This window comes from Chiloscyllium plagiosum, unplaced genomic scaffold (genome assembly GCF_037043375.1).
Source record: "Chiloscyllium plagiosum isolate Xiang-an unplaced genomic scaffold, Cpla_swu_hap1 HiC_scaffold_8, whole genome shotgun sequence".
Taxonomy (NCBI): domain Eukaryota; kingdom Metazoa; phylum Chordata; class Chondrichthyes; order Orectolobiformes; family Hemiscylliidae; genus Chiloscyllium; species Chiloscyllium plagiosum.
In genome coordinates, this window is record NW_028270146.1 from 115,637,331 (window position 1) to 115,652,178 (window position 14,848).

A 14,848-nucleotide genomic window follows, 5' to 3' on the forward strand; every position below is an offset into this window, starting at 1 on the left:
TAATCTGCGTTTCTAAATTCAGTTTCGGCAACCTAATATGGAGCATGTCTAAAGTGATTATGTTCAGAATGTGAGTGTATGTCACTAAACAGTTTGGACCCGGAGATTAGAAGCACCCCCTTACATTGCAGAATGTCTCTCCCTGCATCTTTTTTTTTTCAAATTGCTCCGACACTAAAATGCACAGTAAAGGAAAGCTGTGTGCCTGAGAAACAAAATGTGAGTCCGCAGTGATACATAACACCGAGGTAAACTTTTGAAAGAGCATCTAATGAACTAGAACAAGACAGTCCATAAGTTGTTTTTTAAATCCTCAACGTCTAAACCATTGCATGTAACAATCTGGGTACATCAGGAGTGTTTGGTTAAATTAGAGTGTATTACAGTAATAATTACCACGAATGTAGGTTATAAACAGTACATTTCTCTGCTCACTGATAACTCTGACAGGGCAGTTAACTCATAAAAGTCAGCAAATATTCGCTGTTACACTACACCAGTGTTAACCATGTATAAAGGGCTCACTCAGTTTTAATGAGATGCATGAATCAGAGAATGGTGTAACAAGTGATGTGAGTTTGAACCAGTTCAATTTTGTTAATTTACTTTGAGATGATAACAAATGTTACTGCAATGTGGGATTTTGGATCCATTAACTTCATATTCAGGAGCTTTAAAGATACTCAGTAAACAGGCTGAACTAACCAGAACGTCACTGCATTCAATGTCCTGTTTTCTGATAGTCATACAGTGAATGCTGTATTCAGGGACTTTCCTTTTTAAAGAATAAATGCCAAGGGAAATGTGTCCATTGTGAGTAAATGGGAAAATATAGCTTGTTTGGTTGGACTTTAGTTGATTCATTTTCCCTTTAATCGGCCAGATACAATAGTTGGCAGCAATTAAGCTGACTGCAGAAAAGGTCCTTGAGTTCCCAGTTTCATTTACTGGAAGCAGATGGAGTTTCTGCAGTGGATCAAAGATATTTTGTCTCACTGTTGACCAGTTGGTGGAAAGCCAACTGCAAACTATAACCACCGCCTCCGCAGAAACAATACGACTCAGCAACAATGCTGGAGAAAAGTTTATTTTTCAGTTATGTAACTTGGAGAACTAGTCACTCCTCTCACTGAAGGAAATATTCGCAGAGTCTCAGATACAACCTTAACATCAACAGTTCATTCAAGGATCACTACAGCACTGTTTAATATTGAGAAAAATTGATAAATAGTCATAGAGTCATGGAGTGATACAGCATGGAAACAGACCCTTCGGTCCAACCAGTCCATGCCAGTCATAATCCCAAACTAAACTAATCCCACCTGTGTGTACTTGGCCCATATCCTTCCAAACATTTGATAGTCATATACTTATCCAAATGTCTTCTAAAGGTTGTAAGTATCCACGACCAGATCATCCCACACACAAACCATTCTCTGTGTAAAAGGTTGTCTCTGATATCTTTTTTAAAATTTTCTCCTCTCATTGTAAAAACATGTTCCCTATTGTTGAAATCCCCCACCATAGCGAAAATGCGCCAATGTCTGGGTCAAAAATTGAAAACAATCCCAGCTCCAAACATTTACAAAATATCATTATGGATCTTCCTTGAGTCCAAAAAAGATTGTCCCCTTTGATCAATGATTTGTAAAATTTATTCGCGTATCTAATGCAATGTTCGTTTTCAAATAACTTTTGAAATGCAAGTGGTTCACATCAATCGTATTAAAGTAACAGTCCGTGTGTTACTTTATTGATATGTGATATATCACTTATTGATATGTGATATTTTTTAAACGAAAGCTTCGTACATTCCCAGTATGAATCATGTCAATTAGAACCATTCACCTTTCCACTCACGGCTTTATAAACTTATATGAGGTCACCCCCCCCCCCCAGCCGCCGAACTCTCACCGTCCAGTGGAACAAGTTCCAGTCTATCTGGATTTCCAGCGGTAACTTTGTTCCCTCACATTCTGCTGTTAAAGATCCTCCTGCCACCCCAGGTCCACAGACAGTGTCCCTTGATACTAGTTCAAAGAAATGAAAGGAACTTGTCCCACCAAATTGTTCAATTTTATTTGGCTTCAAGCACCATAAAAAATAAATGTTCATGTCATTGCTGATTTATGGGAGAATTCCATTTACACAATATCTGCTGAAATACCTGCAGTCCCATCCTGAATCTGGTTCGCAGGTTCACCTGTTGCTCACAAATGCAACCAGACATCAGGGAACAGTGTGTGGGATATAGGTAAAGTAGTGTTACTTCTGCAATTATAATTACTTATACAAAGTAAACAAACTCACACCAGTGTGTAATTGTTTCAGCCAAGAGCTGAGCCAACAAGAATGGAAACTATGTGGAGGAAATACATAATTGTTTTGTATTAGCTAAAATTGTATGCAAGAATGAAACGTGACTGCAAAACAATGGTTAAATATTACAGACGAATAGATAAGATGCTGCGAGGGGAGCGAGTTATGCTAGATACGCCTGTATAAACAGTGGGTATAAACATCTGTTTCCCACTTTTACAGAAACACTGGAACAAACCCCAATTAAAAGGGTCATAAGGATCAGTATGGTAGGGGAAGGCACAGATGGAGGGAGTAGATAATGGTGATGAAAGGATATGCCTAAAAATGACCCACAGCGGGATGAGGTCAAACGGACTTGTGAGGCCAGAAATAAGCATTTTGTCACAGACAAGGCCGGATAAGGCAAGATGATAAACAGGAGTAATGGGTGCTGGTCTTACGGAAGTGGAAGATGTAAACGGGAAGAGCAATGGGATAAAAAAAAGAAACCAAATTACATAAATATTGTGTATTAGTTGAATTCAGTGTGTGTGTCCCTGCCTTGTCGACAGTGGACATCACACCCTCTTGCAAGAGTAAAATAAAGAGCACTACTGATTCAGATTTTGTCTCGGACTGAAACTATTGAAGTGTGTGAGCTTTGTTTCTCACAAGTGAACATCGTCCACACCCACCCCTCCACCCTTCCCTTCTGTACTTTTCACTTTGTGAAATCCGTGTTGTCAATAATCAGTTAAAAGAAAGATTTTTAAAAACTTTCTTAATTCATTTGCTGATCTTGGCTGAGTAAAAGTATGTTGCTGTCAGCATTTCTGGGGAACATGTCTGCATTTTTTTCATGTAAGTTTACAATGATATTAAGTCAAAAATTGTCAAAATGTCCTCAGAAACAACGTTTAGAAATGGGCGCCTCAGGGCTTCACCACCTGTTTGAATATTGATACAGTTCTGCCCCTACTTTTTCCCCATAAGCCAGGACCTACAGCATTGGTGATCATATCTATGTTGATAATGGATTAGACCGTACAGAATGTTCCCGAATATTTATAGTGCTATCACCTGCAGGGTTATGGACAACATGCTATAAAGTGGGTGTTGGCTGGAAGGCTCTGTCTTCACGTGATACAGGTGCGATGGGCGAAGTGATCTCTCTCTGTCGTGAAAACTTGCTACTCCTCTAAATTCATCTTTCCTACTTTGTCTCGTTCAGAGGCTCTAACTCACATGATTCATACCGGAAATATTCCAAGCCTTCGGTTCAATGATATCAATAAACTCCACCTGACTCTCCGGCTAGCGATGTGGAGATTAATGGTCTAATTAATGGTGCCAGACGATGCCTGGGACAACATCACTTTATTCAACTAAAGTCAGCAATATACATTAACAATGTGAAAGGCACAAACTGTACTTTTACCCAGAGCAGCCAGTTTCATCTGCATTCAGACTCAAAATTCAGACCACTGCACAGAAGATAGACGAGCCCTCACAACATTGGAAATGATTTTGTTTGATAAAACAGTCCATCATAGATTTGCTTAGAACAACTCGTGACAACAAACTTGCTTGATTTTTTTTTGTGTGGGTTAACACATGATATGTTACTGTATTCCGACTGATGTGAACCATTTGCATTTCAAGTTATTTGAAAATGTCCTTCACAACAGATATGGGAGCAAATTTTAGAAATCATTGCTCAAAAGGACTTTTTTTTGGATTCCAGGAAGATCCATAGTGATATTTTGTAAATGTTTGGAGCTGTGATTGCTTTAAATTTCTAACTAAGACATTGACATACAGTGGACAACATCACAATTTGCTGTAACATGAAACTCGCAACCACTGTGAACCATCGCCTGATGGTTCAGAATTTAACAAGGACCTAGCAAGTTTCGTGGAATGGACCGACGAGTGATACATGAAAATTAACAAAAGCATTTCTGAAATGATTAATTTAGCTAGGAAGAATGTAGAGACACAAATTCACATCTCTGTTTGCATTTCAATATACTATAAATTACTTTTCTATTACATCCTAAAATACTTGTGTCTTTGTTCATATTTAATACACTCTATCTTGTTCCGGGGTTAAGATAGTTTCTTTATTTATTTCACTCAAGACTGTATGCTGTATTTTTGCCTCAGTATTGACCAAATTCGGTTTGGTGCCAGCTTATAGCACTTGAGCTGCTTTTTCAGGAAGTGAATCTCTCCACCTGTTATGTCAAAATAATCTGTTCATGCTTAGATCGAAATAAATCCTGTTAATATCATCCCAAATTCCAGCTCGGTTATTTTGTATTTATTCGTTGGAATTGAACAGGAATATGATCGGCTGTTCTTGGTGGAGTGGGAGAGGGAGTTAAAGTGTTCAGCCACGGGGCCGTGAGGTTGGTTGGCACGGGTTTCCCAGAGATGTTCTCTGAAATGATCTGCAAGTTAGTGTCCTGTCTCCCTGATGTAAAGGAGACCACATCAGGTGGAACAGACACAGTGGATGACATTTGTGGAAGTATAGATAAGTTCCTGTGGGATGTGGAAGGATCATTTGGGGGCCTTGTCGGAGGTGAGGGGGGAGGTGTGGGCGCAAGTTTTGCACTTCCTGTGGTGGCATGGGAAGGTGACAGGGGTGGGGAGTGGGCTGGTGGAGGGGCATGGACCTGACGAGGGAGTGGCGGAGGGAATGGTGTCTCCGGAATGCAGATAGGGGTAGGGAGGGAATTATACCCGAGTGATGGGGTCTGTTTACAGGTGGTGGAAGCAGCGGAGGATGATATGATGTATGCAAGGTTGGTGCGGTGGAAGTTGAGGACCAGGAGGGCTCCCTGTTGCGATTGGAGGAATGGGGTTCAAGGGCATCGTTGACCATGTGGGAGGAGAAATTGCAGTCTTTGACAAAGGAGGTTATCTGGGATGTTTTATGGTGGAACTGGTCCTCCTGGGAGCAGGTGCAGTGGAGGCAGAGGAATTGACAATAAGGGATGGCATTTTTACAGGAGGTCGGGTGGGATGAGTGCAGTCCAGGGAGCTGTGGGAGTCAGAGGGCTTGTAGTAAATGTTTAGTCGGTCACTGGAGATAGAGGTGGAGAGGTCTAGGAAAGGGAGGGAGGTGTCCGAGATGGTCCCTGTGAAGTTTAGGTCATGGTGGAAGGTCTTATTAAAGTTGATGAACTGTTCAACCTCCTAGTGATAGCATGAGGTGGCGTTGATACAGTCATCAATGTAGCGGTGGTAAAGGTGGGCAATGATACCTGTGTAGCTGTGGAAGATTGACTGCTCCACATATCTGACGAAGAGGCAGGCATAGTTGGGGTCCATACAGGTGTCCATGGCTCCCCCTTTGGTTTGGAGGAAGTGGGAGGATTGAAAGGAAATGTAGTTGAGGTTGAGCATGTACTGCTTGGGTTGGAGTGACAGGAAGAAACGGAGGGCTTCGAGGCCTACATCATGGCGCTTGGATGTGTACAGGGCCTGGACATTCTGTTCATTCTGGGGCTTATCAATAGCTTGCAGTTATTATGGAACTGTAAGGGCAATGGCTGGGGACTCGGAGAAACCAATGTTTAAGTCTTCTGCTTGAAGTACATTTTGACCAGAACATTTAAATAACACAAAGCTCACTGTAGGAAATGCCAGGGCTGCAACTTTTAATAATATTTGAAACTTTGTTAAAAATAGGGATTTTTAGTCATAGTTTCTAAAATAATCAGGAAAATAATTAACCGTTAGAACACGCTCTTTCAAAGAGAGAGGATTTGCAAAGTTTGAAACCATACGGTGCTGTGGTTTATTTGAATTCAATGTCGGTCAGAGTTAGATATAGGCAAGGTGATCTCTCCATATATTGATTCTGTTAATCTGACACACCAACATACCTGTCTGCACAAAACTGTATTATTTGTTTAGTTGATCAAAATTTAGGAAACAGATCAAACAGAATGTATTCGGCTGGGAAGGTGATGGATACAGAAGACAGAATCAAAAACTGGGAACGTTAAATCTGAAGAGAGAGTAACAAGTAGTACAAGATCAAAGACATGACAAGGTGCATGTCGATATGTCCCAGACCTTAGTGAATCGAATGAGCTTGTTAGATGGTCGAGAGACTCGTCCAATGATGTCCTGGAATCAGACCGCGAAACAGAGATCAAGAGGTCAATTTGCAAATGTCACTTCAATGTGATCACTTCATACTCTGTGTCCTGATATAGGCCACATTGGCAGATGTTTCCGCCAGATTGCATCCCCTGGGTTTATTTTCTGATCAGAAGTGAGATGTGTGGCTTGCTGCTGGCACATAGAAACAGGAAGTTGCGTGCCAGCTGGGAATGATACATCAGGCGCTACTTTCCGTATTATCAGCACAAACAGTCTTCCTACCTCTGAGGGTGAACACACACTGACAGTGTCAAGAACAAATGGACAGCTTGTTGTTGGTCTCAACATTGTATTCAATTCCATTCCTATTTCCCAGAATGAAACAGAAGAGACACAAGATTATTTCAGCCCGAGTAAATTATCTGTCAGAGAGATAAGAAGAGTTATCATCGGGTGAAAGGAGCTAAATGACAATGTGTAGTTTCATTCATAAACCTATGTTTAAAAGTAGAAAACTTGGAGGAAGTTAATACGTAAATCTAAAAAACAGCATTCATTAAAAGTTGGAATTGTAAAGTTTAAGCAATAAAATTCAGCATGGCTTTGGTGGAAGTGATATCATATCGGAAGTGGTTGATTCTGTTTTCCGGAGAGGAAATGAGATGTGACATCGGGTGTAAAAAGTGGATGTAATGCTTCTTGACTTCAATCAGGTTTTTGACCAGATCTTGCATCTTTAATATGGTAAGGGTTCATGGGAGCTGGTGCAGTTTGGCAAATGCATCGAAGGTTTATTTGTTGGCAGAAGGTAATGGTCGAAGGTAGTCATTGTGAAGACATCTTGTGTCCAGTGGCTTACTATATGACTTGGTGCTGGATCCTTTGCTGTTTGCAGCGTATATGAATGATCTAGTCAAGAATGTAGCAATTTTGATCAGTAAGTTCAAAGATGAGGTGAAAAACGTTTGGTTTTGCAATTAGTGAGGAGGAAAGCCAGTGTGACATCGATGACCTTGTCTGTCGGAGAGAAGAATTGAAAACAGAACATTATATCCTAAAGTCTGTGAAGTAAAGTATTTTCGAGACTAACAATTTAAGCGAATGTACGATGCATTGTTGGAATCTACACAATAAAATGGATAAGCAATCTTCTGTTGTGAATATCCACATCATGGAGTGGGGGTTGGAGTTATAGTCTGGAGATATTGTGACTAGAGCATTCATTCAGGAAACAGGGGTCTGAGCCCACAGTGCTGCCATATCAAGTCGTGAATTAAAGTTGATAATTAAACAACTTATTGAAGGAATAAGCTCCAAAGATTTTCCCTTGCTCTGCTTTGGAAAGCACAAAACATCAGCACAAAAGTTAAGGCTGAAGCATTCACAGCAATCTTCAGCCAGAAGTGCCAATTGTCTGATCCATCTCGGCATCTTCCATAGATCACCAATATCACAGATACCTGTCAGCAGGGAATTCAGTTCTTTGTCCATGTTTAAATCAAGTCTGTAATTCAGACATGAGCTGAGTAGGCCTTGCGTAACCCACATTTACGCAGGTTATTGCTGAGCTAGTGCTGCTTGATAGCACCTTCCTAAATCTAACTCATGATTGAGCATGGACTGATGGGGCAGTAATTCGCCAGGGTGGTTTGACCTATTTTCTGTGCACAGGACGTGCCTAGCCTATTTTCCACATTGTCGATGCCAGTGTTTTAGCTGTACCGGGATTGCTTGGCTAGCACAAGTCATCAGTATTATTGCCAGAATTTTGTCAGGCTCCATAGCATTTGCAGTAACCCCTGTCCCCCTCCTCCCCCCCTCTGCCCAACAGTGTCTTGATTTCACATGGAGAGAAGCGAATGAGGGGAGAGTGACAGCCCTTGACATTAAGGTCACATTCGACAGAGTGTGATATTATGGAGTCGTAGCAAAACTGGATTCAATGGGCATTAGGCGACAAACTCCCTGCTGCCTGCAGTCATAACTCACACATTCGAAGATGGCTCTGCTTGTTAGAGGGCAGTCGTCTCAGCCAAAGCAAATCTCCGTTGGAGTTCCGAAAGAAAGTGTTCTTGGCCCAATCATATTCAGCTGCTTCAGCAATGACCTTCCCTCCATCAGAAGGTCAGAAGTGAAATCTGCATTAATCTAGCACTTTTTTGCGACTCCTCAGTCCACATTCAAACGCAACAAAATCTGGACAATATCCAGACTTGAGCTGACAAGTGGCACATAGCATTCACACCACAAAACTGCAAGACAATGACCATTGACAATAAGAGACAATCTAACCAAAACCCCTTGACATTCAATAGTGTTACCATCACTGAATCCCTCACCATCGACACCCTAGGTTTTATTGTTCATTAGAAATTGAGCTGGACACTCCACATAAATACAATGGTTGTACAAGCAGGCCAGAGGCTAGGAATACGACAGCGAGTAACTCACCCTCCTGACTCGCAAAGCCAATTGACTGTCTAAGAGACAGAGGTCAGGAGGCTAATAGCACAGCTCACCCCTTGACTGGATAGGAGCAGCTTCAACTGCACTCAAGAAGCTTGGCATTGTCCAGGACAAAGCATCCCACTTGATCAGTAGCACATCCACAAGCGTCCATTGCCTCCAAATCTGATTCTTAGTACCTGCCATATGCACTATCTAAAATACTACACTGCAGTAACTTAGCCACTTCCTTAGACAGTACCTTCCCACTACCACTTGCATCTCGAAGGACAGGAGCAGCAGATACAAGGGAACAGCACCACTGTAAGCTCCTCTCTAAAACACTCGGCATCCTGACATGGAAATATGTCACCGATCCTTTACTGTAATTGGGTCAAATTCTGGAATTCCCTTCCTCAGGGCAAATTGGAACATGTTATTTCAGAAAGGCAGCTTACTGCCATCTGCTGAAGGACATCTACGGACAACTAAAAGCAACCACCATGTTCCATGAGTCAATAAAAAAATCGTTGAAGCTAACATGACAGTTTGATAAAGTGGTTGAGGAGGCATTATGAGTATGTAATAAGCAATCAAAAGGTTTGGAGTAAAGTTCCAGAATCAGTCCCTACCATGGTAGCTTCAATTAATAAAAGAGTATGAAATGAAAATGCTGGAATAATGAACGATAATGGCAGACCTACCTAAGGTTTGAAGCATGTACATGGTTCAGTATTGTCCTTCAGAGGAGGACGTCTGCCCTTCCTACCTGGCCTGCCATACCCGTTCAACAATAAGGTGATGGTCCTTTCCTGTGCCGAACCTGACCAAGAAACCCATCAGGAGAAAGTGAGGACTGCAGTTGCTGGAGATCAGAGTTCAGAGTGTAGTGCTGGAAAAGCACAGCAGGTCAGGCAGCATCCTAGGAGCAGGAAAATCAACGTTCCAGGCATAACCCCTTCATCATGTATCCTAATGAAGGCCTCATGCCCGAAACTTCGATTCTCCTGCTCCTCGGACGCTGCCTGACCTGCTGTACTTTTCCAGCACTACAGTCTCGACTGAGAAGCCATTTGGTTGTAATAAAGCTTCTTAAGAAAGATCAACCGTAATTAGCCGAGCAAGATGGCAGGCCTTCAAAAAGGGAGCTGATGACCACCTTCTTGGGATATGTGACTAACGTTTTCATAAGTCAGTGAAGAATTCAAAAAATGCAAATTACAGTGAGTTAGGCTCTTCAGACAGAGTGCGGTACAAATTTAAGATTGATGATTGGATGCAAATTCTCCTGTGATGTTGCTGTGAACAGCAGGAGAGTTCTTGCCAGTATTGCACCCCAATATTTGTTCATGATGTAAAGTGTCAGATTTATTGCATTTCTGGTTGTGACCGCTTTCTGTGCATTTCCAATATTAGGATCACAGTGGTGATATCATGACACCAATATTCCCAAACTCCAGTTTGATGCTGAATAGACTGGGTTTGGAATCCCATCGTTTGCCCAGAGTGAAATTTGAATTCAAAGAAAGCCTGGAATCGGAAAGAAAGCCAAATGCTGACCATGTAACCCGAGTCAATGGGAAAATACAAAAACAGCTGGTTCACAAATGACAAGGCATCTGTCACCTTTCCATGGTCTGGCTGACATGAGATTCCAGACCCATTGGGAAGTAATTGACTGTGTTCTGAAATGGCTTTAGCAAGCTATTCAATGGGCATTTGGGGATAGGGACTCATTGCTGACTCTAACCGGAAAGTAATACATGTAACAAAACCTCACAACAACGATATCAATTAAATGTAATTGTTGCAGCAGTTCCTGATGTCATTTCAAGTATTTCACGTGAATATTCTAAAACGCACTTTGAGTGATGTTGCACCGTCTAAACGGACTACAATATAACTCAGTGGGACATTCAGAGTAGATCCAGTTCAACACTGAAGTTTAATTGCAGAATTTTCAGCACTGAATTTTTAACCTAAATAAAAGTTTTAAATTGTGTTTATTGTCCATAAATAAATAAAATCTGTTGCAATTCGTCTTCATAAATTTGTATTCACTTATGAAAAAAGTCAACATTCTTAAAATAAACTTGTTTCGATTTGAATCTTACCAACAAATCACTTCTTTCATCTGGCTTTGCTGTTACCATCACTTCCTTGAAACCAGTTAAGCATTTATGCAAATAAACACAGAAATAGAATTCTCAGAATAAATTACAGAACAGCAAAACCCCAATTTATATTTCCCCACAAGCACAGTACACGAATTGTGGAAAAAATGCAAATAACTCAATGGATTCCAATACTAATTGATGTTAGGACTTTTTAATACATAAGTTGTATGATTGTTGAATGACAGAGGTATCAATTGTCATGTTCAGTCAAAAAAAACTATAATTAAGAGATACATTGGCACAGCTAATATTTCTGTCTCTCTTTTTCTCTCTTCCCCTCCTGCCTTCCCCCCTTTTCTCTTTCTATCTGATGCCTTTTTTTGCCTCTCCACAATCGGACAATGTTTTCCTTAATAACATGAAGCCAACACCTCACCAATATATGCTCTCAGCCAAATTCATCCATTTCTTCTGAGAGATTTGAGTCAATACAGCCAGATTTTCTCAAAAATCTGTCTGAGTATTGAGTGATGTTGAAATGCTTGATCGGAATGAGGCTGCAAGACTTTACTGTGATTGTGTTTTCATTGTAACTCAGCAGTATGATTCTCGGCTGAAGAATGTTTAATGGTTCAGTGCAATGCATATTTAGTCTATAATTAACTTTTACTGTACATCTCATGGAATGTTTAATATTGTAGAGGGTGATTTATTCTGTGTCGACTCTGTGTTGTACCTGCTCTGGGAGGGTTTTTTTTAGGGAACCCTGGATGCAGCTCTACACTGTGTCTAAACCAAAATGTATTTGACATGTTTGCAATGGACAGCACAATATAGAGGGAGATTTACCCAGCACATTACATGAGCTGTACAATCACAGAAAACATTTGATGTAGCCGTGTAAAGGGGCTTGAACTCCTACCCACTGTCTTTCTGATTTTGAAATGCTTGATACCAGAATAAAAAGGGAACAACACTATGCATCGAAACTTTGTTATACAAATAGATTGTCATCTACAGGCACAGACATACATACACACATAAGCAAATCATTTATGCAGTGTTTAATGGATGAGAGCTGAGAGAGCTTTAATATGCAATGTGTGTATTCCATGCAACACATGCCGACAGTGAGTTTGATATGGTAGTTTAAATGTGGTTTTCATCTGTCTTTAATCTTTTCTGTGACAGTCATGGTTGTGTTTGACAAATATTCAACAGAACTGGAGGACTATAAATGTAGTCACTGCATTAGAGGCAGAATGCAATGCCATCAAACAGGGAGAAAGGCCATCCCTGTGTATTTTCATGATGAGGAGGGATTGAAGCAGCCGGGCTTCAAACATGAAATGGAGGTTAATTTAAATGATAATTCTGGGATAATTCTGAAAAGAGTAACTTAGAGCAAAGGTCAATGATAGGGAGCCAGAAGCAGCCGGTTCAGCCAATGGGGTTTGGTCTTCCAAACAATGACATCGTGGCTGAGCTGATAATCCTCACCTCCACTTTCCAGCGTTTTAACTGTAAGCATCGATTCAATTACCAAATCAAAATCTGTCCATTTCAGCCTTCAAAGTACTGAATGACCCAACCTCGACAGTCTTCTGTGGTAAAGAACTCCACAAATTCTCTACATTCTGGGAGACAAAATTCTCTTCTGCCCAAAATATGTGACCTCTAATTCAGAGATTCTACACACTGGTCCGAAACTCTCCCACAAGGGGAAACAACCTTTCTGCATTTACACCATCAAGTTTCCTGAAAATAATAGATGTTTCAGAATGTCAGTACTGAATCTTCTATGTTCCAATGAGTACAGGCCCAAATGACTCAATCTCTACTCTCAAGACAGTCCCTCCATCTTCAGGATCAGTCGACTGAACCTCGTGTGGATTGTCTCTCTGTCCAGTGTACCTTTTCTTTGTGATATGAGTCCCAAGAACAGGTCACAGTATTCCTGCTGTGGTAAGAATAGGGCTTCTTTTCAGTTTTAACAAACATTATAGTCATACAGATATCCAGCACAGAAACAGACCCTTCGGTCCAACTGCACTGACTAGATATCCCAATCTGACTGAGTACCATTTGCCAAACATTTGGCCAATCTTCCTCTAAATGTTACCTGTTCATACACCCATCCAGGTGCCTTTTAAATGCAGTAATTGAACCCGCCTCCACCACTACCGCTGGCAGCTTTTTCCACACATACACGTGAAAAGGTTATCCCTCAGGTTCTTTTCAAACATATCTCCTCTCACGTTAAACCGCTGTCCTCTCGTTTTGGACTCTCCCGCTCGAGGAAAAAGGCCTTGGCTATTCACCATATTAGTGCCCCACATGATTTTATAAGTCTTGTTCAGGTCACTCCTTAGCCTCCTTTTCTCTCACTGCAGGGAAAAGAGAAGCCCCAGCCTATTCAGCTTCAGCTTATACCTTAAACACTCCAGTTCCAGCATCATTTTTGGAAATCTTTTCTACACCCTCTCAGCTTTCACAAAATCCTTCATAGAAATGGTCAGCCAGATTTGTCTGTAATAATTCTAAATGTGGCCTCACAAATGTTCTGTACAGCTGAGACATGACATCTCGACTCCTACACTTAATGTTAAGACCAATGAATGAAAGAGTGCCAAACACCTTTTTCCCCACCCTGTCTTCCTGCAACTCCACTTTCAAGGAATGATGCATCTGTACCCTTTGGTTTCTTTGCTCAGCAACACTCCCCAAGGCCCAGCCATTAATTGCCTTACAAAAATGCAACACCTACATTTATTTAATGAAGCTTGGGTTCATGAAAGGCAAGTCATCGTTAACTGATTTATTGGAATTCTTTGAGGTTATAATGAGCTGGTAGACCATGGGGAACTGGTGAACGTGGTGTATCTGGATTTCCAAAAGGCATTCAGCAAGGTGCTGCACAAAAGGTTGCTGCATAAGATAAAGATGCACAGTGTTATGGTCAATGCATTAGCATGGACAGAAGAATGGTTAACTAACAGAACGCAAAAATTGGGGATAAATGGGTGTTTTTGTGGTTGACAATCAGTGGCCAGTGATGTGTCTCAGGGATCAGTGTTGAGACTGCAATTGGTTACAATTGTTGGGACTGCAATTGTTTACAATTCAGGGAGATTGCTTCGAGTTAGAGACCCAAGTGAAGTGTGTTGTAGTTCGCAGAAGCCACTTAAATGAGTGACAGAGCAAAGTGTGCAGAAGAATATAGACAGGTTAAGGGAGTGGGCAAGGGTCTGGCAGATGGAGTACAATGTTAGTAAATGTGAGGTCATCCATTTTGGTAGGATTAATAACAAAGTGGCCAACTTTAAAATGGTGAAAAGTTACAGAATGCTGCTGTGCAGGGGGACCTGGGTGTTCCTGTGCATGAAACACCAAAGTCTGCTTTGCGAGGCCAGTAGCTAATTAGGAAGACAAATGGAATAATGTCCTTCATTGCCAGTGGCTAGAGTTTAAAATTAGGACTTTCTGCTGGAGCTGTATAGGGCGCTGGTGTGGCCACGCCTGGAGTACTCTGCACACTTTTCATCGCTTTACATGAGATGGCACTGGGGTGGGGTTTGCTGAGGAGTTTGACTACATTGATTCTGGAAATGAGGCAGTTGGCTTATGAGCAGACTGGGATTATACTCATTGGAATTCAGAAGAATGGGGGAGGGGATTGTAAAATTATAAATGTGATAGATAAGACAGAAGCAGGGAGGCTCAAAGTTTGTGAGAAGATTTGTAGCTTGGGTGCTCGTTGTTGTGGTTCTGTTCGCCGAGCTGGGAATTTGTGTTGCAGACATTTCATCCCCTGTCTAGGTGACATCCTCAGTGCTTGGGAGCCTCCTGTGAAGCGCTTCTGTGAT